This window comes from Stigmatopora argus, chromosome 23 (assembly GCF_051989625.1).
Source record: "Stigmatopora argus isolate UIUO_Sarg chromosome 23, RoL_Sarg_1.0, whole genome shotgun sequence".
Lineage (NCBI taxonomy): Eukaryota > Metazoa > Chordata > Actinopteri > Syngnathiformes > Syngnathidae > Stigmatopora > Stigmatopora argus.
Genome location: NC_135409.1, coordinates 2,908,585 through 2,935,570, shown reverse-complemented (window position 1 = coordinate 2,935,570; position 26,986 = coordinate 2,908,585). Strand labels below are relative to the sequence as shown.

General features: G+C 42.5%; 1 protein-coding gene and 1 long non-coding RNA gene across 4 annotated transcripts in view; one reads left to right on the top strand and one right to left on the bottom strand.

Moving 5' to 3' along the window:
* The window catches only part of chrm2a (cholinergic receptor, muscarinic 2a), a 37,901-nt gene extending 12,388 nt beyond the window's left edge, over positions 1–25,513 (bottom strand). Inside the window, exons 1-3 of one of the 3 annotated variants that reach the window (XM_077594376.1) lie at positions 25,277–25,513; positions 12,133–12,255; positions 11,668–11,716 (exon numbers count right to left, since the gene is read on the bottom strand). The gene's annotated coding sequence lies outside the window, so the exon portion shown is untranslated. The remainder of the gene's footprint in view (positions 1–11,667; positions 11,717–12,132; positions 12,256–25,276) is intronic. The other 2 variants (XM_077594378.1, XM_077594379.1) reach the window with 2 other exon arrangements.
* Positions 255–26,986, top strand: LOC144069199 (uncharacterized). Its single transcript, XR_013298413.1, has 4 exons — positions 255–356; positions 4,721–4,762; positions 15,247–15,303; positions 26,886–26,986. It is a non-coding gene; the product is annotated as an uncharacterized LOC144069199 (long non-coding RNA).

The following is a 26,986-nucleotide window of genomic DNA, read 5'->3' as shown; positions in this document are numbered from 1 at the left end:
AAACGTCAATCAAAAGCGAAGAAATACATTCCCATTGAAATTGTACCCTGCCATTGGTTAGGATCTTCCCATCGCCACACCAGGGGCACCAACCATAGTTTGTCCTATCAGCCGCGAGCAGCACTCCCTCAGTTCTGGCTGTGCTCTTTCAAAAGGGTTTAAAAAGATCATAAACCTCTTAAGAACGAATGACATTTGAGTAGCAACATGGCCGCCTGTGCACAATGCCGCCTTTCAGATTAGGACATTCCATATGAGGTCGCCGCCCTTTATCGGCGCTATAAATGATCCCAGGGAGCATTAGCATCATTAGTGAGGGGGCGTCGGCTTTGTTGTGCGAGGTGCGCTCCTTTCAGGTGAGTCTATTGATCACTTTCAGGCTGCACACGTAGGCGTTTGCATTCTTCGCGCCTCTTGCGTAACCATCGCCGCCGCCGCCACCGCCTTCTCCCCCCTTTTTTCTTTTTTAGCAACAACATCCTGCGCGGGTGTGAAAAAGAGTCTGCTAACGATTAGCGTTAGCTCAGCCAAAATATAGCTGAACAGCGCAAAAAAATGTTCACTTATTTGGTCGTCAATATTCAGGGCGATTGCGAGTGATAGACGATCAATTCGATTTGGGTGAGAAATGGCTCCTTGGCAAAATGGACTGAACGTGTATCACTGTCAATGGCAGATAAGGAATACTGTATTTATTTTTGTCCTAGTCACGCCATCAATGTCAAAGTCATTTGTTGACAAAAAGCCGCCGATCGAGTTCATCGCTTGAGCCTGGCTGAAATCAAAACAAGTGAGATGCCGTTACCGATTGGCAGAATTGGATAAACTGCTGGAGTTTGTCGCAGGACAAAACTGAGGTGCCGTAAATCCAATCTTTTCCCAGCATGAATGCAAATCGTATTCTTGGTCATTCCCAAATCTACGATCCGAATCACCTGGCGCAACCATTTTCCAATGCCATTCATTCTCAGCGATTAAATGATCAGGCGTGCATATTTTTTGCGATTTAACGCGAGTTTGAAAAATGGATTTGATCAAAGCGTCCGGCCTCCCCGGAGCTCCTGATTTCATTTCTTCAGACTATTGCATAACGCGCTATTTTATAAAGCATAGACGGACAGATTAGATCATCGGAATCCACATTCGCATTCTGCTTATGAATGTTTGATTCCTGGCAGCTCTTTCTTTTTGTTCACCGAGCCTGACGATTTCAAGATAAAATGCATCAATCTTGAAAACAACATTCGTCTGTAAAACTTTGTAATGACTGTATATAGTTTTTGTGGTCGTGTAATCATCCCCAAGAACAAATGAACTCCGAGCCATTATTTGACATTCCTCTTGGGAAGATTGATCCACTGGAATGATTTTCTTGACGGGGACGAAGGAGACTCGAGTCAATGGCGACACTTACATAAGCAGTTGATTGTGGCGTTCTCAAGTTTCCATTGTTGAGGCTTTTCTGCAGCGTCCAAGTGAGTTTCCACCTTTGCTAATGGAATTTCCCAGCGAGGGCTGCTCAAATCAAGGCCGCCCGCCCGCCATTGATCCGACCTCGCTTGCATCTCGGTGACCCAGATCCATCAAGCGGCATGGCCTCGCATGTAATGACAATGCGACGGCCAGCGACCGCTCGCTATCGACTCGTAACAAGTGCCACGCTCCTGCGATGCATCTCTTTATATCCCCTCGCTCTCCCGGAACTCATTTGCTGCAATGTGGGTGACTGAGAGGTATTTTTCCCTACCCAAACAAGCCGGTTATTCCATGGAAATAGTTCAAGGCAAACCGTTAAATGATTAAAACTTACGTTCCTAGCGCAGTAGAGATATCAAACACAACTGCCAATAGAGATGACCTGCAGCAAAACGAGTGCCAAAATCGCAAAATGAACGTCATGAGTCGAAGCCAGTTATCAACACTGATGACCAATCTTGGGTTAGTACTTTATCGTTAGTGAACCACGTCCCAAAAATCACATATTCATGTATCAATGATAAATCAAATTAACATTTTGGAATGTCAGGTGAACGAATGCCACATTTTCACCGTCATCCAGTTTGAAGACGTTCTCGGTAAACACGAGAGCGTCAATTAAATTGGTCTGCGTTCTAGGATGAGTTTTCGTAGCAACTCCACGACGTCATGTAATATGTCGCCTGTCACAAGCGTGTGCCATTATCTGGGGTTTTCACCCCGGCTCTCATTCCTGCCTCCGTCGTCGTCGTAGTCTCAGGCTCACGCCATTAATTCTCATCACACGTCACAGATGTTGACATTTCATTTACTTCGCTCTGCCGGGAATCACCTCAAATCAATGGAAGGCAGCCGGGAGACATGCTAAATCTTTCTAACAGGCATTCCTATAGGGTAAAAGCATTGTGAGCATTGTGTCCTGTTAAGATCAATTCCAAATGACTAGCCTTCCCCTCATGAAAATGTAAAAAAAAAAATCCCTCACACTTGATGAGCCTCTGAATTATTCGACCAAGCGTGTCCGAAAGCGTGGACATTTATTTCCTCATAGAATGACGTAAAGTGCTTATTCTGCAATTCATAATGGGGACGACATGCCATTTGTATTCTGGGTGAATGTTTTCTTGGCTCTTAGATCAACTATTGATCATCGGATTGCAAATGTTTCACGGTAAAACCACCACAAGCTTGGAATTTTGCAATTTTAAAATGTAGATGTAGTTCAGGAATTGTCTGGCCAAGAGTTCAGACTTCCCTCGTATCGTCTGAGATAGGACCCAGCGCACACTTTACCCCTGTGAGCCAAATCAGTAAAAAGAATGGATGTTTGGATGATGAGTTCTGAGGACTGTAATCCCTCAAGGACTCAATGGGATTGGAATTAGCTACCCAGCAACATTTGATTAACGATGTCAGACAAAAGGACAACGTTCAGAGCAACGTCATCCATCAAACACTCCATAGATTCGGATGCAACTACCAACAAGAAGATTCGCAAGGGATTCTTCTGAAATTTTCGACCATAACCGAAGATTTCTCTTTTCCAAAAAGGAATTGTTTCACTCCAACTTCCAGTATTTTGCAAAATGTCTACTTTTAGCCTGGACCTGATGGGGGACACAGAAGGTTATTAAAGCCAGAACAGAAATGTGCCCCTTCCGTACGTCTGAAATGAACCTTATCTCCACGGAAGGTGGCCCATCCATCAGCGATTCCTCGCAGCTTATCGCCCTGCCCGAGTCCAATCGTGCAATGATGATGTCAGGCATTCATCAAGCGCTGACACCTCACATTCAAGACCAAAGACGCATGCCCTTTCCCGCCGACGACAATCTAACCTGCGCATCTTCAGCGCTATAGCGTCCCACGCGCCCCGCTGACTGTTCTTCGCCGTAGTTAGAATTTTACATTGTGGTATCGACGCAGCCAATCGAAAGCCTCGCAGGAGAGCGTCCTTATAAATCGAACATCTCGGATGTCTCGGTAGACTGTCCGCATCGATCTGTTGCCGCCGGGGAGATGGCGCTGTGCGGGTCTCTTATTTTTTGGGGAGGATTCCTGTGGTGCATGCTAAAATCCTTTTGGAGGACTTTGCCTTTTTCAGATGGATGAGCATGTGGCTGCCAAAGTGCGGGAAGCCAGCTGTGACGCTGGAACGCAACCCATCATTCCCTCTTGTATTGTCAGACAGGACATGTTTTTTTCTTTCTGGGCTCAACTCAATTTCCCCGGACAAAAAAAAACACCACATGAAATGTGCAAAGGCTTTATAAAAATTTTGGAGTCAAGACTGAGGAAGAAGGACATAAAATGGACGTCAGATCCAAAGTGGGAGGGATAGCATTGATGAATTGAAAGTATCGCCTTCACTGGCAGCTTCGGGAATAAAATAATTCATGTTATGACAATGAAAAGCCATTTGCACAGGAAATCAAATACCCCCTAAACGTCTGCGGGCGTTCACTTTGGGACGCTCGCCATCTCGATAATGACGTTTTTCATGCACAGCCAGTGGCGCCGACACGTATGCAAATTGTCAGTGTCCGTCGGCGAATCCTTTTTTTCCTTCGCCACGGAAGATTATAGCCAGTGCAGTTGTGGCTTTTAGGGCTCTAATGATGATGGCGTTGATGAACGGTAATGACGCGAGAGAGCGGGACCCATCGTGTTCACTCGCCAGGCCTTCGTCGCCACCCTTTATACTGCCGCAGACCGGCACAATGCCCCCGTAATTCGCACCGTAGCACCCCTAATCTTCCTTCTTGTGCTATATCCCTGCTATGTAATTATATTAGCGAGCCACCTTAGCTTCTTTGTTAGTATTCAGACAGCTTCAGGCTCGTTTTCTCTGGGCAGATAATTGCTGTTTTTCTATCTGGATAATTGCAAATGAAATGGATCTACATCAACTGCCATGCCGTGTCAAATATTTTGTAGAATATTGTACACAAAAATGTTCATTGGAAGAAAAAAAACTAAACACAATGCATCACTTTTTTTTTAAAGGACCAATATAGTAATGCATGTAAAACATGCTCTAGATTGGATTTTTATTTAAATTCTTTCTTAAAAAAAGGGATTTTGTGGATTTTGTGTCGGCAACTAGTCAATATAATATATTAATTACCCAGTTTTTCCTCAATTTCACTCGTGTTACTTTAACGTATGTTCTTGGTTTCTGATAAAATGAAAAAATGCCCTCCCAAAAGTGCGATTTATATGTATTTTTTTTCCCTGTTCATAGTGCATTCTTTGGCTGGTGCTACCCAAAAGTCCCAAAATTACGGTAAGCCCTTTTTATCCCATTAAGCTAAATATTTAATAACATAATCATTTGCTGTCATTTAAATGTATTTTATTAAAAGGAAAGTCCAAAATCACTAACAACACAATCAAAAAATGTTTCAAAAGCCAAAGACTTCTATTAGTATATAACCTTTAGAATTTAAAATATTAGTAGTTGTAATAAACTATTGTAAAATGAAGCAAATCCATTTGAATTAAGAACCAACGTGTCAAACATTAAATTAAACTTAAACACAGAAAAACAAGGTAAAAGTAAAAAGTTGGTCTTTTTTTATGCTATATTTTATCTTTTGACTAGCAGCCACTTTTGCTAAAGAGTAATGGGCAGGCATTCCCTGAGCTCGCTCATTTCCAACATGGTCTAGGATAAATTCTACACATGTTTCCCAGTTGTTTTGTGGCACGGCCACGCCAAATATCAATAGACAATGTGGATTTATACCGGGCAAAAATTGCATTAATCAGCGAGTCCCAATAATGCTCGGCGGGGCTCCCCCGTCTTTCCCCGTGTCTTCATATGGCCGCCCAATCTATACGACATGCATAATTCACGCTGCCGCCATAAATAGATTTATCATCACGCACTAAACGAACGCCGCCGTGTGAATAAACGTTGAAAGGACACCATCCATCTCCCGGCCGACACACAAGTGGCTTCAGTGGTCTCCATGAATAATGTAGACGGAGTGAACGAGTGAGACCAAGCTTCGGTGCATCACATGTTGCTATCAAAAATATATTTGGAGGTGCCGACACTCCTGGCGGGCAACTCTTAACGCCTGATCAATGGCCTGCTTCCATTAACGACTGTTTACTAGCTCATTATTTTGCCGAAAGCCAAGAAGGACACGGCTGTAATTGGCGATTGCCAAGACAGCGCCACCTGTTGTGACGCCAAGGGCGAAGGTCAAGAGTGTCCCTCTATAATTGTCAAAGGCGTGATCGGAGGACGGACGCCGGGGTGGGCGGACTCCATCTGTTGACATTTTGCGCTTAATTAACAGCGTCGACGGTCACAGGTGCCTAATCCACCTCCGCCAGATCCGCCGATGATTAAAATATATTAGCATGTTGGAGAATTTGTTGGCGCAGTGTTCAACATGCATGTATTCACATAAATCCGCCTTCTGTGCCGCCTGCATTCTAATTAGGGGACATCAATGGATGCAACAAATAGAACAGCACAGGTACAAAGTTGCAATTAAGAGTCGTGGCTTGGCACTGGGTTTTCGCCACAATTAGGTACAGAGAGAATTTGGACAGAAATGGTGGCATTGCTATAAAAACGCCACATTTCTTACCGAAACGGACAAACTACAGTAATACCTTGACATACGAGGCCACCAGACGAGATACAGACGCTCCCCTACTTACGAACATACGACTTACGAACAACGGTACATACGAACATGTCTGCAAATTGCGTTTATGTCGAAAAATGTTCGTAAGTTGGATTTTGGATTTTTTTCCGAGTAGTGCTTCTTTCCGCCGCTAATACCGACGCCTGGCGCTGTGACGGCTCAGCTCACCCAGCATCTACCTTCTTCTGTCCAATTCGTTGCAATGCGGAAGTGCGTGAATGTATCTCCAGTGTGCAAAGAACCTTTTTCATTTGTATCATTAAATATCTCGTGCATCCATTATTGAATATGGTTGGTAAAAAGCGAAAGGCTTCTATTGAGGGAGTTGCAAGGAAGAGGCAAGCCATTTAATTTGAAACGAGTGGCAATAATAACGAAGCTTCATGCGCGTGAGAGTGGTGAGCGTTGCACGGGCATACAACATGACCGTCAGTACCATTTATAAACAGAAAGATCGAGCAGCAGGACCCAAATATTGAACGTTGCACAAAGTTTGCAAATCAATTGAATGATGCCATACAGTGCTACCGCATCATTTATGATGAAAAAAAGAAGAAAACTGTGCAATCGTCGTTAGATCGCTTCTTTCGGCCAGTTTCTAATACATTAATATCTCTCTCTCTCTCTATACAGTACTATACATATTCTCTCCATTTTATTAAATGTTTTTTTCAGTACAAACCAATGCGTGTTACTTATACAAGCCTTAAACATATAAATGCACTTATATAAACCTTCAATATACTTATATAGGGCTTAAACATAAATTATAATACAAAATATAGCACTGAATCAACTTACAAACAAATTCAACTTATGAACAATCGCTCGGAACCTAATTCGTTCGTAAGTAGGGGAGCGTCTGTATTTCAGATACGAGGAAAATTCTGAGCACATTTTTTCCCTGAGATACGATTTTTTAATCTGGATAAAGGAGAAACCGATAGCGGAATCTACGAGTACTTGAAAGTAAAGCAAGCAGCTGAGAAAGGGGATACTCCGACGCCAGCCGAAACTATCAACGCGTGTCGTGGCTGGTTCGATAACTTTAAAAAACGAACTGGTAATACTCTCATTTGTGCGGCACGGGGAAGCAACTAGTTCCGACTCGAAAGCCGCGGCGGAATTCATTAATCAGCCTCGGTTATAGCACAATAAGGTTACATCCATTTTTAAGTCTGTGTATAGTAAGCGAAGTTCATTTAAGTTCAAGTTTGTGTGACGTAGTGTCACAAAAGTGTAGCGAACCGAATGTACAATATTGTACACAATAATGTCACATTTTATTGCCGATCATAACCACTAGATAGTTGCTTGTTACTTTGTGAGCGTAGAATTAGAACAATTAAAAACCTGTTTCCATTGTAATATCCTATTTTTTGTTTTTTTTCCAGAGGGTGGGAACAAATTAATTAGTATTTAGTTATTTTATATGGGAAAAGTTGATTTGAGATACGAGTAAATTGACCAACGAGCTCGGTCCCGGAACGGTATCTCAAGGTATTACTGTATACAATTTCCACTGCTAAATTAGCTAAAGGACACATTGAAGAAGTTATCAGTCACTCCAAATTGGCCTTTCAACTTGGGTCACGCAAACTCAGTCGGCCATCGATTTATGACCACACAATTACTGTACCTATCTTATTGCCCCCGTGTTCAACTTGTCTATGTCAAACACACAAAAGCGCACTTTCCATTTTCTCTCTATCTCAACATTTTCCCTCTCGTGGCGCGTAGGAGTCGTGCACTCTCCATGAGTGTATCTTGATTAGCTCTCGCCTGTGCAATTTCCTGCCAGTTTATTGTGACGGATTCACAAAAATATCAATAGACGGAGACGGACGCTGGAAAGTGGCTTTCATTAACAAGCAAACACTTTCTGTTCTTGTCGCTCACTCAAGGGCAAAGTCGCCGACTGGTTCTCAAGTGCACGTTAGCTCTCTGTCTCGGCAGTGAATGGAATGTAAAAAAGTTTCTCTCAATCACCGTAATATTGTCATGTAAAGAAAACAAATCAGAACACTGTCTTTGAGACAAATAACCGCAATTACACCACTTGATAAAATGCTGTCACCTGAACAAATGACATCAATTCAAAAGCTATCAAGTAAACAAAAAAAGTTCAAAATGCTGCCGCGAGAAAAAAAAGCCCAGACGACGTCACTTCAAAAAGGCTGTTATTTCCACGAACGGCCTTGAGTAAAAGCGACATCGAATAAAAACTAGTAACATCCCCAATATTGCATCAAAACGGGCCAAACTAAGCAAACCAGAGTGAAACATCGCCACGTAAACGGTTCCAAAGGCCGTCACTGGCTGGGTCCATTACGACGTTGTGATTTGTTTCGACCTCGTGATCGTCTGGCTTTGGCAGGAGGCAATTGCGCCTGATCTACGATCACGTGAAGACAATCCGTGACGTTTACACGCCAGCGCTGCTTTCTTGACGATGTCCTGCCGCTAAAGGCGGATCGTCCCTCAGCGCGTGGCGTTGAAAAATAGCCATCTTATTGCGGCCGCTCGTGATGGATGTCCATTGGCGGAAATCAATCGCTCGCGTTCGGCAGACGCGCGCTCTCCCTGTTCGGGTGATAGGGATATCATGTCAGAGTGGACCTTCTCAATCTTGTCACTTTAAACACAATCAATAACGCTTCCCCCCACTGAGCGAACCTCCTCTACTCCGCAGGCCGCAATCGATAACCTAGTGACCGGCGGAGCTCCGGAGCACAAAGCCAGGTGGCATCAAACACTCAGGAAGATAGTGTGTTTTTGTTGTTGCTCTCGGAAGGAGACATTACAGGTGCCCTGAAAACGTCACCTGGCGAGAACAAAAAGATCACTTTAGCTAAACCGAAGCCCCGAAAAATGAATCCCAGTAAACATAATGACTCGAGCATCTGCGTTACACTGTCCGTTTTTCATGGCCGATCTTCTTAAAATGAGCTTTTTTTTGCTGCCTCTTGAAATTTCCATTGTGTTGTTCACCGTCAGTCAACCCACATGCAAATACAGACGCTCCCCTACTTACGAACATTCAACTTACGAACAACGGTACATACGAACATGTCTGCAAATTGCGTTTAAGTCCAAAAATGTTCGCAAGTCCAATTTTGTATTTCGCGCCTTTTTCAGAGGTGTACTTCTTTCCGCCGCTAATACCGACGCCTGGCGCTGTGAGAGCTCAGCTCACCCAGCATCTACCTTCTTCTTCGTTGCAATGCGGAAGTGCGTGAATGTATCTCCAGTGTGCAAAGAACCTTTTTCATTTGTATCATTAAATATCTCATGCATCCAATATTGAATATGGTTGGTAAAAAGCTAAAGGCTTCTATTGAGGGAGTTGCAAGGAAGAGGCAAGCCATTTCATTTGAAACGAGTGGCAATAATAACGAAGCTTGATGCGCGTGAGAGTGGTGAGCGTTGCACATATAACAACTTGAATCGTTCGAGCGTCAGTACCATTTATAAACAGAAAGATCGAGCAGCAGGACCCAAATATTGAACGTTGCACAAAGTTTGCAAATCAATTGAATGATGCCATACAGTGCTACCGCATCATTTATGATGAAAAAAAGAAGAAAACTGTGCAATCGTCATTAGGTCGCTTCTTTTGGCCAGTTTCTAATACATAAATCTCTCTCTCTCTACAGTACTGTACATATTCTCTCCATTTTATTAAATGTTTTTTTTTCAGTACAAACCAATGCGTGTTACTTATACAAGCCTTAAACATACAAATGCACTTATTAAAACCTTCAATATACTTATATCGGCCTTAAACATAAATTATAATACAAAATATAGCACTGAATCAACTTACAAACAAATTCAACTTATGAACAATCGCTCGGAACCAATTGCGTTCGTAAGTAGGGGAGCGTCTGTACTTGATTATCGGTTACACCATGTGGAGCTTTTTGGCCATATCAAACCTACAATTGTTCGACGACACAAATGAGTCCGTGCGCCCTCAAAAATTCAACAAGCACATATCTGCATGCCTGAAGGGAGGAGGTGCGCATCTTAACGATGGCTTTAATTGCCTGGAGAATGTCGCTCGCTCATGCATATTTGACACTTTTAGCCGGGCGCTCGCACCGCGTCTCGCAGCTAATGGATGCCGTTTGGCTCCGCGCCGCATACGGATCAGCCACCCCTCCCCTCCCTCCCGGTTCTTCGCCTCAGCGTAATGGCAACTGAGAGCCCTCGACGCGGGTTTCGGGGCATCGAACAACGGGCCACAAATGTGTGCAATAGTGCCCGATAACCAGGCGACAAGTGGCTTCCAAGTGCGGACTTTGGGTCCTCATCTGGCCATTATGACACTAATTCATGCGTTCAATGACATTTTAAAAACGTTTCAAGGCAAAGGGGGGCAAGGACACTCCACGAGGGCAACTATGTTGACCATATTTGGTCATTTGGAGGTAACCAGAGCTGTTAAATACTACGAATCTTACGTAGTTTACGACGCCAGTTTATACCAAACTACAAAATACTCATTTTGTATGAAAACTACGGAAAAAAACAAGCAATGTTTTGTTTTCAGCAATCTTTAACAATAGAAATGGCTGAATGTTAAGATCAACCATATGTATACATCTACATCTATGTCAGCTAATAAATAAAAAATTAATAAATAAATTAGCGTGTTGCTGAAATGTGTGAGTATGTATGTATATATATATATATATATATATATATATATATATATATACACACACATACATATTCACACATTTCAGCAACACGCTTATTTATTAACTTATTTATTACCTATTTATTTATGTCTAAAATGTCTTTTCCTGTCTGTATTCTCACCCTCTTGCTACTGTGACAGTGAAATTTCCCGAATACGGGATGAATAAAGTTATCTAATCTAATCTAATCTAATTTACATGAAAAAAAAATTGAATGTTGAAAGTACCTTTTTGGCTGGCCGTTTTAACTTACTATGGCAATTCATTTTGAAAGGCAACGTTGTATTCTCAATAAGTTTTGCATTTATTGCAATTATTTTGAAAGTAAGGTGTTTACTTTTTCAACGACATGTGCAGTTATTTCGAGACGTGTGTTAGCTATGTCCAGAAAACCAAGATGTCAGTAATAGTTGATTTGCTGTTTGTATTTATTATTTCGTTGCAAGAACTAACTATTGAAAAAGGGAAACTATTTGGAAAGCAATAGATTAGACAATATTAAGCTTAATTTTTTTGTACACGTCGCTGGTAAATGCCACTAAGAAACGGTCCCAAAATCTGAAAATTCTCTTTACCCACTACGAAATATGATTTTTGATGTTCGCCAGCTCTGGGTAACTCCTCCATCCCAAACAATCAGAAAATAAAGTGTTTATTATGTTTTCTCTTTATGACAACTATGGAGCTATGACGCAGTTTCTCTTTTCAGTTTTCTCTTCTGTGACCTTTTTTTTGGATTTAACATCACCTGATACAAATACGCTTGGTACAATAACCACTCATTTAAAATCAAAAGGTTAGAATTTTGACGTCTTTACCTGAGACGATTTCTTTCCTCTCAGCGATTAACCTCTCACTCCTGCGGCTCTATAAAAAGAGAAAAGAAAAATTCATCGAGAGGCTCAAGGATTTTACAAGGCAGCCGTGCGTGCTGTAATAATACTACTACTAATACAGTGAGACCAAGAGAGACGACATCAAGCAGGAGAACAACAAAGTATTGATGGAGAATTCATTTGTGCTATTGGATGCTACTTGCTAGGCTGAGTGGGCGACTGTACTATGTCAATTGAACATTAAATTAGATTCAACAAGGGCTGAAGAATTGCTTTAAACAATTCCGGAAACATTACTTGACTCATTGCCTAACATTGACACTGTCCGACGTCCAATTCATTTTGATTGGGAGGGTCGGCGGCGATCGTCCCTGTCAAATTGGATTGAACGTCCGTCTACGTCAATGGCAGCGAAAGAGTTGAAGGGCGGCCCTCGATTGGACTTACAGGTCCAGCAGGGCTGTTTCTGCATCCTGGAGGGTGTGATCAGGCGGGACTTGAATTGAAAAGGGCCAATAGGGAAGCAGGGGGCGGGTCTTCCTCCAGCTTCGCGGTGATTCGCCATGGTTACTGCGCGGGAGGAGGGGAAATTTGAAATGTTAGCAAGGACAGACCGAAGATGCATTTTAGAAATATCTCTGATAATTGGCACGTGTTATCCTGCTTGTAATTTGAATTGACCTTTAGCAAGTTAATACTACAAACTCTGACAGTAAAACGTTTCTTTGCAATTTTGAATATTAAAGTTTTAAAAAAAGAAATTAGATTACGTGCATATGTATATGTATATACAGTTGTGGTCAAAAGTTTACATACACACATAATACCACGTTCATAAAGTGGAGCTTTTTAAATAAAATTAGCCAAGGTTTTTGAGACAAAAAAATACATACAGTGGTACCTCGACATACGATCTTAATCCGTTCCGGGACTGAGATCGTATGTCGAGCTTTTCGTAACTCGAGCGAACGTTTCCCATTGAAATTAATTAAAAACAAATTAATTCGTTCCAACCCTCTGAAAAAACACCAAAAACAGGATATTGGATTGGAAAAAATGTTTTATTCGCCATCTATTAACAAAGTAACACAACTAGTGGTTTAATAGTAATAAAATGTGTTTAATAGAAGTAAAATTAGACGCATTTTGCGGAGGGTAGAGACAGCGACATACACGGAGACGGGGGTGTTCGGGGGGACTTTATCCGCAACGCACTCGTAAATGAACAAACAAATTTAAATTAACTTGGATTAATATATACAGACACACTCAGACATACGTTTATTGTAACTTTACACAAAACTGAATTCTAATTTTGTTTTCATCTTTTTTTACCTTTGTTCTGGCCCGGTTAGTTGTTTGCCACGCCTCCACCCTCACGTTCACTATCGATGGGCTGTTTGCTGTTGTATTCCCTTCAAAATATTCCGAAAATGATGCACAAAAATGTCCTCACAATAGGATAACACACGACCACTTGCAAACGTGAAATAGTCTTGAATTAGCAATCGCTCCGCCAACGGGAGCTAACATGCTAAGGGGGGGAACAGGAAATGCAACCTCCTACCTACGTATTGATTGTGGGTAATGAAGTTTTATTCTGAGAAAGGGTGCCATTGGCAATCAGTGTTGTGTGCACGAGAATACTTCATTACCCAGAAAGCCCTCTTTTTGCCCACGCATGCGCGTTGTGCGTTTCCTGGTCCATGTGGAGGCGAAAGAAACCGTTCAGTGCTCGTAGATATCTGTTATACACGAAAGAGATGCGGCAAAAAAAGACAGTGCGCTACAATGAGAAACAACCTCTCATGTCATGGCCACCTGGCTTGGTCGCATCTCAAAATTTTGATCGTATCGCGGGCGAATTATTCGATCGAAATTTTCGTCGTACCACGAGCTGACGAAAATTTCGATCGAATAATTCGCCCGCAATACGATAAAAATTTCGAGATGCGACCAATCCAGGTGGCCATGACATGAGAGGCTGTTTATCATTGTAGCGCAGGCTGTTTATCATTGTATATACACTTATTTATATTTATATATATATATATATATATATATATATATATATATATATATATATATATATATATATATATATATACACACACATACATATATACATATGTAAATATGTGTATATATATGTATTTTTTTGTCTCAAAAACCTTGGCTAATTCTATTTAAAAAGCTATTTTATGAACGTGGTATTACTCACTTTTCCTTGGAAGTTAAAATCTTACAACACTTGCTCCTTATGCACAAGTTTTATTGCCATTTTTTTTCAACCTGGTAGTTTGTAAAAGGCAAGTTTTCAATCATTTTAGGAATGAACAAGCCAGAGTATAAATTAAAACAATCACGAAGATAAGGAAATGTTGTGTTTTTGTCTGTCAAGGAGATGAACCCCCTTGATAAAGGAAGGCCTTTGGCATTGTTTTGACTCATCACACAGCTCAAACGATATCTTTTTGTTTTGAAAAGAAACAGCTGCGGCAGAAGAAAAACCCATGCAAGCCATTCCAGGAGACTTATGCGTGGGGGAGGAAATGTGTCTAATGATCATTGGTTTTGCTGCTCTCGTTCGTTTATGAAATTCTCTCATGATTGCCATTCAATCTTAAGAACAGTGTAGAACATCCCGATAATGACGTCCGTTAGGGTTGTAAAACAATGTTGATGCTGACCCAGACCACTGTTATCTTGGCTCTATCACCCTCTATTACTAGGATTACTACTCACTCCTTTGGGGGAGCTTGACAAATGGGAAAGGGGGAGCCTTGTTTGACAGTAAATCTCTGATGAATGCCGCTTCTTCTTTCTGATGAAAATATCGTAGAAAGAGCCGTGGAATGAATATCATGGGCAGAAAAATGGTGTTCGATTTTTTTAAATTTTTTTAAATGCTGATTAAAAACTAAAAGTGGGGCAGGCGTTCTTATTTTCAGCTCATCATTTAGTTTTGCGGTGGAACAGCTGCGATCAGGCACCTTGGAGGTACACGCATACGTAATTAGACTCTGCCAAGCTGCCAACAAATTCACCGCTGATTGTGTGACGAGCAGTACAGCTTATCCAACATGTTTTTTTGTTCATTTTTTATATTTATTCATGAAGAAATTCAGGAAGCTTTGTTGTTCAGGGTAAGTTTGGCACTCACAAGAGGTGGCTGGAAGGCTAATTAGTATTCATCATTTTACCAGTCACATGACTTTGGTGTTATTTCAACACATGCTATTTTTCTTACACCTGAGACAATATACATAAACCAGAGAGAGAGGTGATAAGAATGAAAAATAACATGTAAAAATGTGAAATAGCACCAACTTAACCGTTTTAAGGCGTCTGATGTTTTATCACTTAATTTAATTTGGATTAATTTCATTACACGCCGTTGCACTTTTAGATAATTATTTTAACATTTGTTGAAAGGTGTATTGGAAATATAAAGTTTAATTAAATTGACTTTGAGGTTTTATCAACAGTTTTTTTTTTATGTACAGAGAATTTTGACATTTTACTAATTTAATTTCCCTCATCTTTTTTGCTTATCTTTAGTCACCAACCTCCAAGACACATTTTCAAAAGTGGGAAGCAGGCCAAACCTCCCTCAAGGTAATCCAATCACATTTCAACCCTGTCAGTTGTATTAAAGCCTCACTTTCAGACTAGTGAAGTTCAGTCTTGAAGGTTTTTGGGAACCGACCATAAAAAGTACTTTTTTTTTGTTTTGTTTTTGCGCCGCCTGGTTGGGAATCTTCTCAAATCGTGACTCACCTTCTGTTTTTGCCGTTCTTAATTGCCGCAAACCTCCTGCAAAGCATGTGATTATTTTCCTCAATTAATCTCTACTATGATTCCACTTCAGTGGCAGGGTGTGCATTTAGTATCCGGGACTAAATCAACTCCTTAATACCACGACTATCACCATAATTACAACATAAAAACGCAAAATAACGGCGCACGATGGTGCCACCTACAACTTCGTTAGTACGTCAAAATTCTTTTTGACAAGCAGGACCAAAACCTCTGACAAACCAAGCAATAAGAGTACGTATTTACACTGAAAATAGGAAACCTCGTTGCTAGTTAAGTTGAAGCGCCATAAGCCAGTGCTAACGATTGTCAAGGCTGAATTCTGATTGGACCAATAAAAAATCTGCGGTGAAATGAACATAATATACTGTTGAAAGCAGTGGCGGTCCGTGAATTTCCTAGTGACGCCTTCAGCTATCGGAATCAATCCAACCCTCAAAAACTATTTTATGGCTATAAAACCTCTACCTCTACAGCTGCGACACATAAAAAATCATCAATAATAACCTCATACAATTGAAATATTATTTAGGAATATAGCCATATTTTACTCACCAAAAATCCTTTTTAACTGTACACAATATCCTTTCCTCCTTTTCTATCGCCATCGAAGCTAATGCTAATGTCGAGCCTGTCCTGTCATATTTCTGGCATACGTTTTTATTCGATTTAGTGCTGAAAATGTTCGTTCCCGGTTGTGACAGGCTTGCTTGCTTTGGAGTTGTCCGACCGTTCTTAATGATGTCCAGCTTTTTTTTCTTGAAAAGTCCGTCTTGAAAATGGCTTTGACAGTAAATCTGCAAACAAATCCATTTCTTCTCCTCCTTCAGCCATTGCGGGTTGACAAAACCGCTATTAAATCAACACAACAATATATTTGCTTGTGCAGCTCGCTCCAGATACAGTTTGGTAGCTCTGGCTAGTCCACTCTATCACTAGCCAATCATAGTTGGTGAAAGCGATGACGTATCCCTACGCCTGCGAGAAGGCAATGACGTATCCCTACGCCTGCGAGAAGGCCTTGGTGTCACCAAATCGAATTCTGATTGGTTAAAGCAACAGTCTTATCGACGCTTGTTTAATGCAGCAGAGCCTGCAGAACTGATTGTGAAGGCTTTGAGGCAGATTTCTGACCCTGGCAACAAATAATGGCTGAAATGTGATTGGTTAAATGCTTTAATATGAAAACACACATCTGGAAGCAGTGCAACCAGGGGGAAAAGCAATGAAAGGAAGCTAACAGACAATTTGGAATTATTTAATAAGTATTCATGGACAAAATATAATTAACATCAGTCTGTGATTCAGATATTTCTTAGGCCAGCAGAGAAGGCCTTGAAGGCCCCGACGGCACACCACTGGTTGAAAATAATCAACAGTGATCTCCTCCAATGAATGTAATTTCCAGTCATTTACTTGTATTTCTTGTGTTTTCGGACCCCCTCGAAAATGAGATGGTTAATCTCAATGGGCTATCCTTAATAAAATTCAAATTCAAATTCATTAAGCAGAGTGCTAGCATAACTAAAGCGTGTTCCGTCGTTGCGTCATGCTAACTGATGTGTTTTATTTTTAAACACTCCCACGGGAACGGCTTCCTACGTGTGAGGAAGCCATTTTAACAAATAATTCGTGACGATAAGTAGGCCTTGGCGGAGGCAAATCATGTGTTTAATCATTAAGGAATGTTTTTTTTCCTATTTATGTTATCCATCTGATAGTGATGTTCTGTTAATCCACCCAGGAAACACACGTGTCGTTATTCTTGCATCGCTCCACGCAAATGTTGACACTAACGTTTTATTATCCCGCGTTAATCCAGTGTTGGGATTACAGCATTCCATCTTCTTGAGCCGTTTATGGGAAAAAATGTCCTGCCAATTAGTCTTGAAGTTGGCGGCAAGGGAGGAAGAAGACAAAGCGAAACATTTGCATCCACGCTATGAGATCGGAATTCTTCATTTTTGCCAATACGCAAAGATAACTTTTTATTAAAGTGTGACCTTTTATCCTGATCAGATTTTTTTTCAACCAAAATCCTGATAATCCTACTCTAAAATATCTCATTTTGGGGGGAACATGTGATGTAATAGCGTTTAACAGATTTCTCCGGAATAGTGTAGCTCGGAATAAATTGGCTGAGTGTAGGGATTGATGTTTAATGGATATAAAATGTCAGCTTTTTATGATGAGTTGAAATCATTAAAACTTTTAATGTAACATATAACCTGTACAACTCAATTGTAGTTTTGGCTAATACTTGCATCGCTAGCATCCTAGTGCATGCTTTCAATCCAATGGTAGGACAAGGTCGTCTGGCTTTCCTACAATTTTACACATTATTCCCGTGCCATCGATTGCGGGGGCCAACGATGCTCAGGCAGAAGGGGGTCTCATCCCCCAGTCACCTATAATTGGAAACTGTTAGCCGGGCAGGATGGGCCGGGATTACCAAGCAGTTTGACGGCTGGATGCCAAATGAGACTGAAGCGAAAGCACCAATATCGACTTGCGCGGGGGTCAAGCGAGTCGTCTTAATTGCTTCGGCGGATAGCAAAGCTCCTGTCAGACTTTGTCAATCACAAACGCGACAACGGTGGAATTTTAAGAGCTTCTTTATTGGCTCGTAATGAGGCCCGCAATTAGTGCTTCATTAGTGGCGCAAAGGTCAACCTGTTTCACTCCAACCCAGCAGAAAAGTTCCAGCAGATGTGGGTCCTTCCCGGTCTTAAACACAAACGGGGAGGTGAAGATTGGTGCGGGTATTGGAATTTGCCACCCTTCCTCTCCACAATCACATTCTTTCATTCGCCTGCTTTTGTCAATGGCAGCCAATGAGTTAATAATTAATCATAAAATATCCTGTAAATGGCCCAAAATCAGCAGGAAGCGAAAAACGAACAGGAAGCATCCTTCATAGTCCCTAAAAAATCAATAGGAAATCCCAAATTTCTTGGAAGTTATCTGTAAGCACCCTAAAATGGAAAAAAAACAACGAGGGATGCCTAATGAACTCAATGAAAGATGTCCAATTTACTTAAACTGGCTGTGGATTCTCATCTTTCTCCCAGTTAAAATGGATTGGATGTCTCGCGCCATCGATGGGGGCAAGAAAGTTAACTTTTTGGGCCAAACTAGTCCTGGCCACTTGAGCTCTAGTTGGCATGAAGGAGGCCCGCAAACCAAGCTGAGCTTGACACTCATGGCGTAGTCAATAGTTGCTCCACTCATGACTATCGTCGACCACTCTTCGACCAATGTAGTGGTTGCTTCATGAAGATATGTTGAATATCCAATGATTACATGCTAATTTGTCCCAGGGACAAAACGGCAATGGGCCGCATATCGTGCCTGGCCACCCTGAGCAAAACTACTGCTTTCGAGGAATCTCATTACTTTTGCTTTGCATTGAAAAGCGACATGTCCAGAGGGATCCTATCTTTAAATTATTGCACGGCTTGTTGGAATTGGACTTCCGTCGTCTGGGTCATTTATTTCCAAAACACTCCTGCGCGAGGTCGATATTTGCAGGTGCTCCGTCGCAAGTGGCAAATGCAAAACAGCGCAGGAAACGTATGGCCCGTCACCTCGATTACTCAGGGACGTAGAAAAGTGATCCGCGTCGAGCTAGCGACCCCTCCGTGTCTGGGTAAACGGCCATAATGGCTATGGCCGGCGCTTTGTCAGGTATCGCATTTGCACAATTCATCCAATGAGAACCCGGTCCCGTTCCGTTCTCTCTAGAGTTAACTGTAAATTACGGTGTCACTTTTTTTACGGGTGCTCCTCGAGAGAGCCACTCGTCCAATTATCTGCTGGCCTCTGATTTATTTGGTCACTTCTTTTATCCTTTGGTGCTCCAGCCGCGCTGGCATTTTTCATTCGGCCTGGGCTCCTACTTCATCATTCGGCTTATCCCGCCTACCCCACATCACCGTAATGATGTGCCTGGCCACTCGCCTCTGTAATTGAGGCTTAGAAGTTAATGTCTACTTGAATGCAAAAGTAGTGAAAATACAAGGCACCTTTTTGGCACCATTTCACATTTTTTTACAGTGGCTTTGGACAAACAATTTATACGAGTAGTCGTGAAAGGCTCCTTTTCGTTCCGTCTGCTTGTCACAGCATTGACGAGGCCTCCTGACCCGCCCGTTCTTGCCTGACAGGATGGGCCAGGCAGCATCCAAGAGGAGGTGGAGCGCACTTAGCTGCATTCACATCCAAAAGACTCTGTAGCGTTTCCTCCGTTTGACCCCCTCAGTCACGGTCGGCCACTTCCAGCCGCTTGCACGATGCTTTCTGTCTGCCACCATCACTTTTTTCATCAGCTGTCTAGTCTAAATTATGTTCCCGGTGAAAACACGGTTGTCACGCCCATTCCCGAAGCTTCGGAACTTCTCGGCTCTGTTGCCCGTGCTATGCTAAGAAGGCAACAGCATTTTGAACCATCACTCAATGTTAGACAGCTCCAACTCTGTTATCTTCGGGGCAACCAAGCATGTCCAATGGCTGCCGTAATTCCGCCGTGTGTCTCTCTTGGACGCCACTGCCCTCGTCCCGGTCGGGAATTCCTGGCGGAAAGGGCGCCCTCTCTCTGCCCCCTGTCAACTGCGAATGTTAGGACATCACGAAGCCCGTCATAACCCGTCGAGTTGTTTTGAGATGAAGGCGGATCTGTTTTACAGGTGAAGCTTTGCTGCCCGCCGGATGATTTGTGAACGCTATCATGCCATGAAATCACTCTGGAAATTGAAGACAGGAACGTAAATGTTGCCGGAATGCGTATCTGCCGAGATCTTCAAGGGACGATCCACAAAATGTGACACTGCTCTCAGCGTAGAGCAGCAAACGAGCCCGGGGAGTCGTGTTCTCTTCTTGTCAAGCCTCAACAGTGGATTAGAGCCATGCGCAGGGTGCGTTGTGAGAAATAGGAAAAAATATATTCCCATCGTGACTTGGAGAAAAGCTAAGTGCGATACGCTAGCCTCTGCTAGGCTTGTGGCGTTTTGTGAAAGAATCGGTAATACGATTTGGATTTTGTGTGGTTTTATAGTCTTTTGTAGATCTCATCCCATTTTGGCTGCCAGAACATTCATCAATTTCATGATTACGGTCACCATTTGGAATCAGCTCATGAGTTGTATGACCGCTACGTCATGACTTCCGATACTTGACAGTACTCCGACAACTCTCAAGTTATGCACAAAGAAGGAACCCGGGCACCAAGCTAATTTACATGATCATCTGAAATTCTCTTCCGTGGATTTTGGTGACCTTCACCATCAGTGTAGAGAGGTTAAGGTTTGGAAATGTAAAGTGAAGTTGCTCCCATCTTCTTTGCAAATTGGCTGTCGCTTGACTTTCCCTTTTGCCCTCGTATTCAGCCATCCACGTCTTTAATGTAAATGTACTGTGTGATGTAGGTCATTTAGTTCATTCCCAAGCGATCCGCTCCTTTTTCCCCTGAGGTCAGGCCTTATTGTGTTATTATTATTAAAAGCGCTTCCTTAACCTTGCGGGTGCAGGCGGGGAAGCAAACGCCCTTTGGAGCTTTTCGTGCTGCGTAATATGTGAGCGCTTGTTGAATGTAATTTTCACGCATGTGGGGAGACGCTGCATTTAAAAGCCGCAGGAATTGCCGCTTCCCGTGGAACTGCTGCTCTCCAGGGTTCGGTATCGCTCTCAACTTGCACCTTGAAGAGGGATCTGAATGCGGAAAGCCTCTGTTTGACAGCGGGATGCTATCACGTATATCGTCTGGGGTTGCTGGAACAAAAAGGGGCAATGGGTGGGTTTCATAAATACGGCTGTTTGTCTGAGTCTGCAGATAAGTGTTTAAAGAGAGGGTCTATGTGGTTAAGAATTCATCCAAAAGGTTGTTTGGGTTTGGCCGTCTCTGGACTGTGTCGAGAGTCCCGTTCCCGCCCCGTCACAAATTCCACAACAGCCGGAATGACCCAGATGTTGTCCATTTGCCACCTCAATGCTGGCATTTCTTCAAAATGTCAAGTTGTTCACCTGGAAGGACTTCCACGGCCTGTCACCCAGTAGACAGTTGCGCCCGAGGATAGGACGTGAGACACTCGTGCCTCTGTTTATCTTGTCCAGGAATCGGGCTGCTTCCTGTGGCTTCGAAGGCGCCTTCAAAACAGGACACCATCGCGGCGAGACATCTCGTATTTTACAGTCATCATCTGGACGCCGTCCCACGTTCGGGTTTATAGATACAAAAGTAGACACGGTTAATAAATCCAAGGCGCCCGAGCATGTAAAAAGGAAAGCACAAGTTTACAGTGCTACAGAAACAGGACATAAAAAGCTCCCCTACCAAAAACTCCATTAAATTCCAATGACGGTCAATGGATGCACTTCAATATGACTCAAGTATACAAAAATATAAATACATGCAGCTTTATGTTCCTGCCAGTGGGGAGGAGCTTGTGAATTTCTTCAAGGTTTGTAATCGATCACACTGGACATAGTGGACATGACACCCATCAGTCTGCTAGTATATTCAGTCAATTGTTTTCTGTACCACTGATCCTCACAAGGCTCACGTAGGGTGCAAGAGCCTATTCCGGCCAACGATCGGCAGCAGGTGGGCGACACCCAGAATTGGTGTCAAGCAGAACAGAGGAGACAGACAACCATTTACGCGCACACTCGTACCTCGCGACAAGTTTGAGTCTTCAGCCAAGCCTAGCATGGATGTTTTTGGAACGTGGGCCAAAACTGGAGTAGCCAGAGAAAACCCACATGCAAACCACTCACCGAAATCCACATGGGATTGAACCCTCTACGTAGAGGTGGACGAGCTAACCACTCGCCCACCGGACTGCAGTCTATTCTGTGTTTCATAATTTGGATCAATCAGACACAATGGGCAAATGAAAATGGCCTTTTTGACACAAAATGGCAGATTTCTTACCCTTTTCTGACTCTTATTCCACTCACTGAAATGTGATTATCATAAAGACTACACTTGTATTCGTGCTCATTCTATTTCACCCCACCTCTAGCCACCAGTTTTTTTTCAGATTGTCTGGCGAATTTACAGCATTTGCCTCAAAATCTCAATTTAGACCTGCATAAATGGCACAAAAAACAACCACTTAAAACCACCATGGCTTGCCGTGACCAGCATTCCTTTTTGTATACCTAATCATGATAGCATATTTGAATGTGAAACTGAAGAAATAATTAAGAGGCATGTTTGCGAGATGAACAACTAGGCTGGAGAAGACCCGAAGCTTTTTTTCCCCCTCACACAATTCCCTGTCGAATTCCACTCAGTTCGCCTGCTGCTGCAGCTTCTTTTTATAACAACGCTACTCTCACTGCGACTGTGAAAATGTTTTCAATTCTAGAAATGACACAATTCCAGTTGTTTCCACATTTAGTCCTACGATGTTTTGTGCTAATGTTATTGGGATTAATTGGAATTCGTGATGGCGAAATGTTCGTATTTTTGTACTTTCATGGGGAAAAGCGCATCATCTTGTGTATTGCATCATATTTTCTTTTTACCCTGAATACTCTGACAAATGCCGCATTGATCTGTGGGTTTTGTGTGTGTGTGTGTGTGTGTGTTAGAAACACAATTACCAAATGATGTTTGTTCGCTGGAGATAATGAACCTGCTTTCCATTCGTCCCACCGTCGCTCCACCAATCAATGGCCGCTTTAGTGCTATTTCATATTGTGAGTCTCCACAATCACTCAGCATCTTGATAAGGAGCTAAAAGGACCTCGGCGGCCATTTGTCGGTGCAGAAGAGAAGCTATCAACGCGGCCTTTTTTGTCACTTGAGCACCGCTTGCTTCAACACCAAAGAACACGTGAAAAAAGGAGATGCTTAAATCTGACGTTACAAGAAAAAAGTAGAACGAGCCGATCCAACCATCTTCCTCAATTCAAAACCAATTGTATGTAGAATTATAACTATTATAAAACTTTAGCGACAAATTTTGTTTGTGAATAATTTCGCTCAAATCATCGGAAACCTGTTGAATCGTATAGAATTTGCGGTTAACTTGGGTCAGAATTTCCAAAACCACTGCACAAATTCCAAAGTTGGAGTTGGCGCTGTCAGTCCTTAAATGAAAGATGTTCGCTAAAGATAAAAAGCATCCCATATCCTCTGAATGAAAAACCATAGCATAAATAAAATCTTTAAAAAAAACGCCATGAATGATCACCATAAGCATAGTTCATAAATAGATGAGGGGGTAGAAAGTGTCTGGAGGCGTGATTAAAAGTCCCCTGTTTAATAAAACACACACACGTGGCGCGTGACTGATTGCTAATCGCGTCTCCTTGTAGCTGTCTGCTCGGATAGAGCGTGCACCGTCACCCCGATGCGAGACGGATGTACTTGATAGTCAATTGACGCCATTTGCAATCATTCATACGCAATGCGCGTGTATGTCGTACTAAAAGGGGAGGCATTTAATCACGACGGAAGACTAGGGGGGGTCGACTTTTAAGCGTGTCTGTCCTGTATCAGGATGTCGGGGACGTGCTGGAAAAACAACAAAAAGACACCATTAGCAATCAGTCGTGTGTGTGTTTTATTAAAGGGGAGACCTTTAATCACACCTGAGGACACTTCCTGTTGACCGCCCTCCCCTCTACATTGTGATTGCAACGTGATTTATGTTCCCTGAGGGAAGCCTTCTCCCCTGCTCTCCTGCTGTGAAATGCATATTCTATCGAAATGTAATCGGCCGACAAACATAGATTTGGCTAGAAGCAAATAATTCGTTTAAAGCTTTTCACAATAGCTCAATTTTTGTATCGCTCTCAATGGCAGCCAATGACTAAAATGGAAGAAAAAGAAAAAACGTACTGTTTATCAAGAAAAAGTATAGTATCAGCTATTCGTTGCAGATGATAAAGAATATATGAGAATATAAGTTTGTTTATTTTCATATCTCTCCACTTGTTGATAATCACTATTTCCCATTACGTACTGGGAAAGCTAGTAGACTAGTGGTTAAGAAATAGTTTCCTGTTGTGAAGCACTTATATATCATGCTAGCAACCGCTTAAAGCAAAGAAATATCTATCTAAAAACAAAATTCAAGCTGGCTCACTCGTATTCCAAGCCACCCCGTAGAGGTTCATTATTCAATTGTATCAAAAACAAAATTCAACTTGGCTCACTCGTATTTCAAGGCAGGCTCACTCGTATTTCAAGGCAGGTTCACTATTCGATTGATTCTTCAATCTACATGTAAGTGACATTCCCAAAATTGAAAAGCTTCAAAGTTACCCTTTCTTTGCAATTCCACCAAAAAGCTTATCAAGACCAAGATTGGTATGATGAATCATTATCTCCCAATTTGCTACCTTTTAAATCCACACCAAAAAAATCCCCCAAACCTTCTGTTACAAAGCACCAAGGAGCCAATTCAAAACAAGTGAGCAATCCCACTGAACGTATCCTTTTGCGCATGCAAAACCCTCTCGGCGCGCACCTTTTTGTCTCTGCGCTTTTACGCACACGGGGTGCGCACCAGCACCCGCGTTTGCCGCTTAAATGCCTCAGCTTCAACCCCAAAAGACTGCCGATGGTTGTTTTTTGTTTTTGTTCGTTGAACAAAAACAAAAAACTTGGATTTAGGATGCAATTTTTGTTGCAATTCATTGTGGAATTCGAATCTTTAAAACTGTTCATTGCCGTGCGTGCATCAAATGGCAAAAAGCACATTGGAAATAATCATCATCGCAAACAGTCCAAATGGAAGTCTTGAGGGTTCGAACTCCTTACCGAGATGTGGTGCGGTCACGCAGCTCCACTTAAGGCCGTGGTTCGAAAAGGTTGTCGTCTCACCTGCCGTCGTGTCTCCGTCACGGTGCTGCTGGTGCGTCGCTTCTTTTGGCAGAGCGTTTCTCCTCCTGCGGTGCTGCTGCTCGTGCGGCTTCGCTTCATTGCGCCGCGCAGCCCGCGTGCTTGTGGAGGCGAGCGGTGCCTTGGCTGCGCACAAGGAACTGGGGGAGGCGCGTCAGCCGCGCACAAGGAACTGGGGGAGGCGCGTCAGCTTGGTGGGTGGGTGGGATGCTTGAGTGTTTGAAAGGAAAGACAGTGTGAGAGAGAGAGGGGGAGATAGAGAGAGAAAGGGAGAGTGAGAGGGGGGGGGGGGTAAAAGTGTGTGTGGGGGGGCTTGTCTTCATTTGACATTTATGCGAACAACGAACGGTGTGTGTGTCAATTGTATTCAAGCATTTCATCCCCCTTGACAGAGATTGGAAGATGAATGTTGTCCAATTCAAATTGACTGGGAGGACAAGGCGGGGCACATTTATTTGGGTAGCACAATTCAGCAAGCGGTGATCCAAAGTGCTTTACGGCACATAAAAGTCAGCAAAAAGACAAATGATACGCAATAATGACATGCGTTCATTTTGAGGGTGGCGGAGGGTGTGGTTTTTATCCCAGCCAATTATGGACACCTTGAATCAGGGGCCGGCCAATCGCAGGGCGCGAGGGGACATAGGGAAACCGTCAAGTGTCTCGCTCATACCTAGGGGCAATTTTGAGCCAGTCTACGTGGGGGTAAATCGGAGTACCTGGGGAAATGATGATCATCTCTCTGAGAAGATTCAGGCACATTCGTTTATTATTTAATTAGTGCATTTAATGAGACGAAGGGGCTGGAGTCATGTGGGGACACTGAAATGGTGGGTTGTGTGTCATCTGAAGAGGTATGTCGTATAATCTGAGCTAAAGGAAGGATACAGATGTTAAACCAAGTGGTACAAGAATGGACCCTTAAGGAACCCCTAATGTGAATTCAATCCAAATATAATTATAGCTTGTGTTTGGTTGACAATCCGGGCTAAAAATCCACACTCACTCTTCATGAAAAACAATCTGCATCATTCATATCAAAGAAAAAAAATCTCCACATGAAATCATATCCTGTTAATGTGATAAAATTTGCGATATTTATGGAGGCTAAGGTGCTGTCATTTTTCAAACCATGCAGGTAATCCCATTTAAAGAACGATATGTGTGTGTAAAGATATTAGGACAGCAGTCCTGTCCTCTTTATGACCAAATTTGAGTGCGTGCATTCGTATTCAGCATTTCCATCCAATCAGGTTTCGGGCGACCGTGGGTGGTCCCCCCCTGTGCGTGAGAGACAAGATGGAGGAAGTTTGCACTAAACTGTTTACCACAGATTGGATGCATTGGCTGCATCTAATCCAAAATGAAAACAATCCGAAAAAAGCTTTCTTCGCTTGCTACGTGCGTGCAAATAATCTCTGATTCCGAACTTTATTAACAACATCGCTAGACATAAACTGTGTGTAAAAATACTTGAGTTTAGACAGAGTATGGTAACTGTGATTTGTTTTTATTTACCTTTCTGCAGCGCTTCAGCAAAAGCAAAGAAGTTGCCGATGTTTTTTCTTATTTGCCGGGCGATTCGTCTTCTTATTTGGGCTAATGGCGACTGGACCACTTCAGCAATAC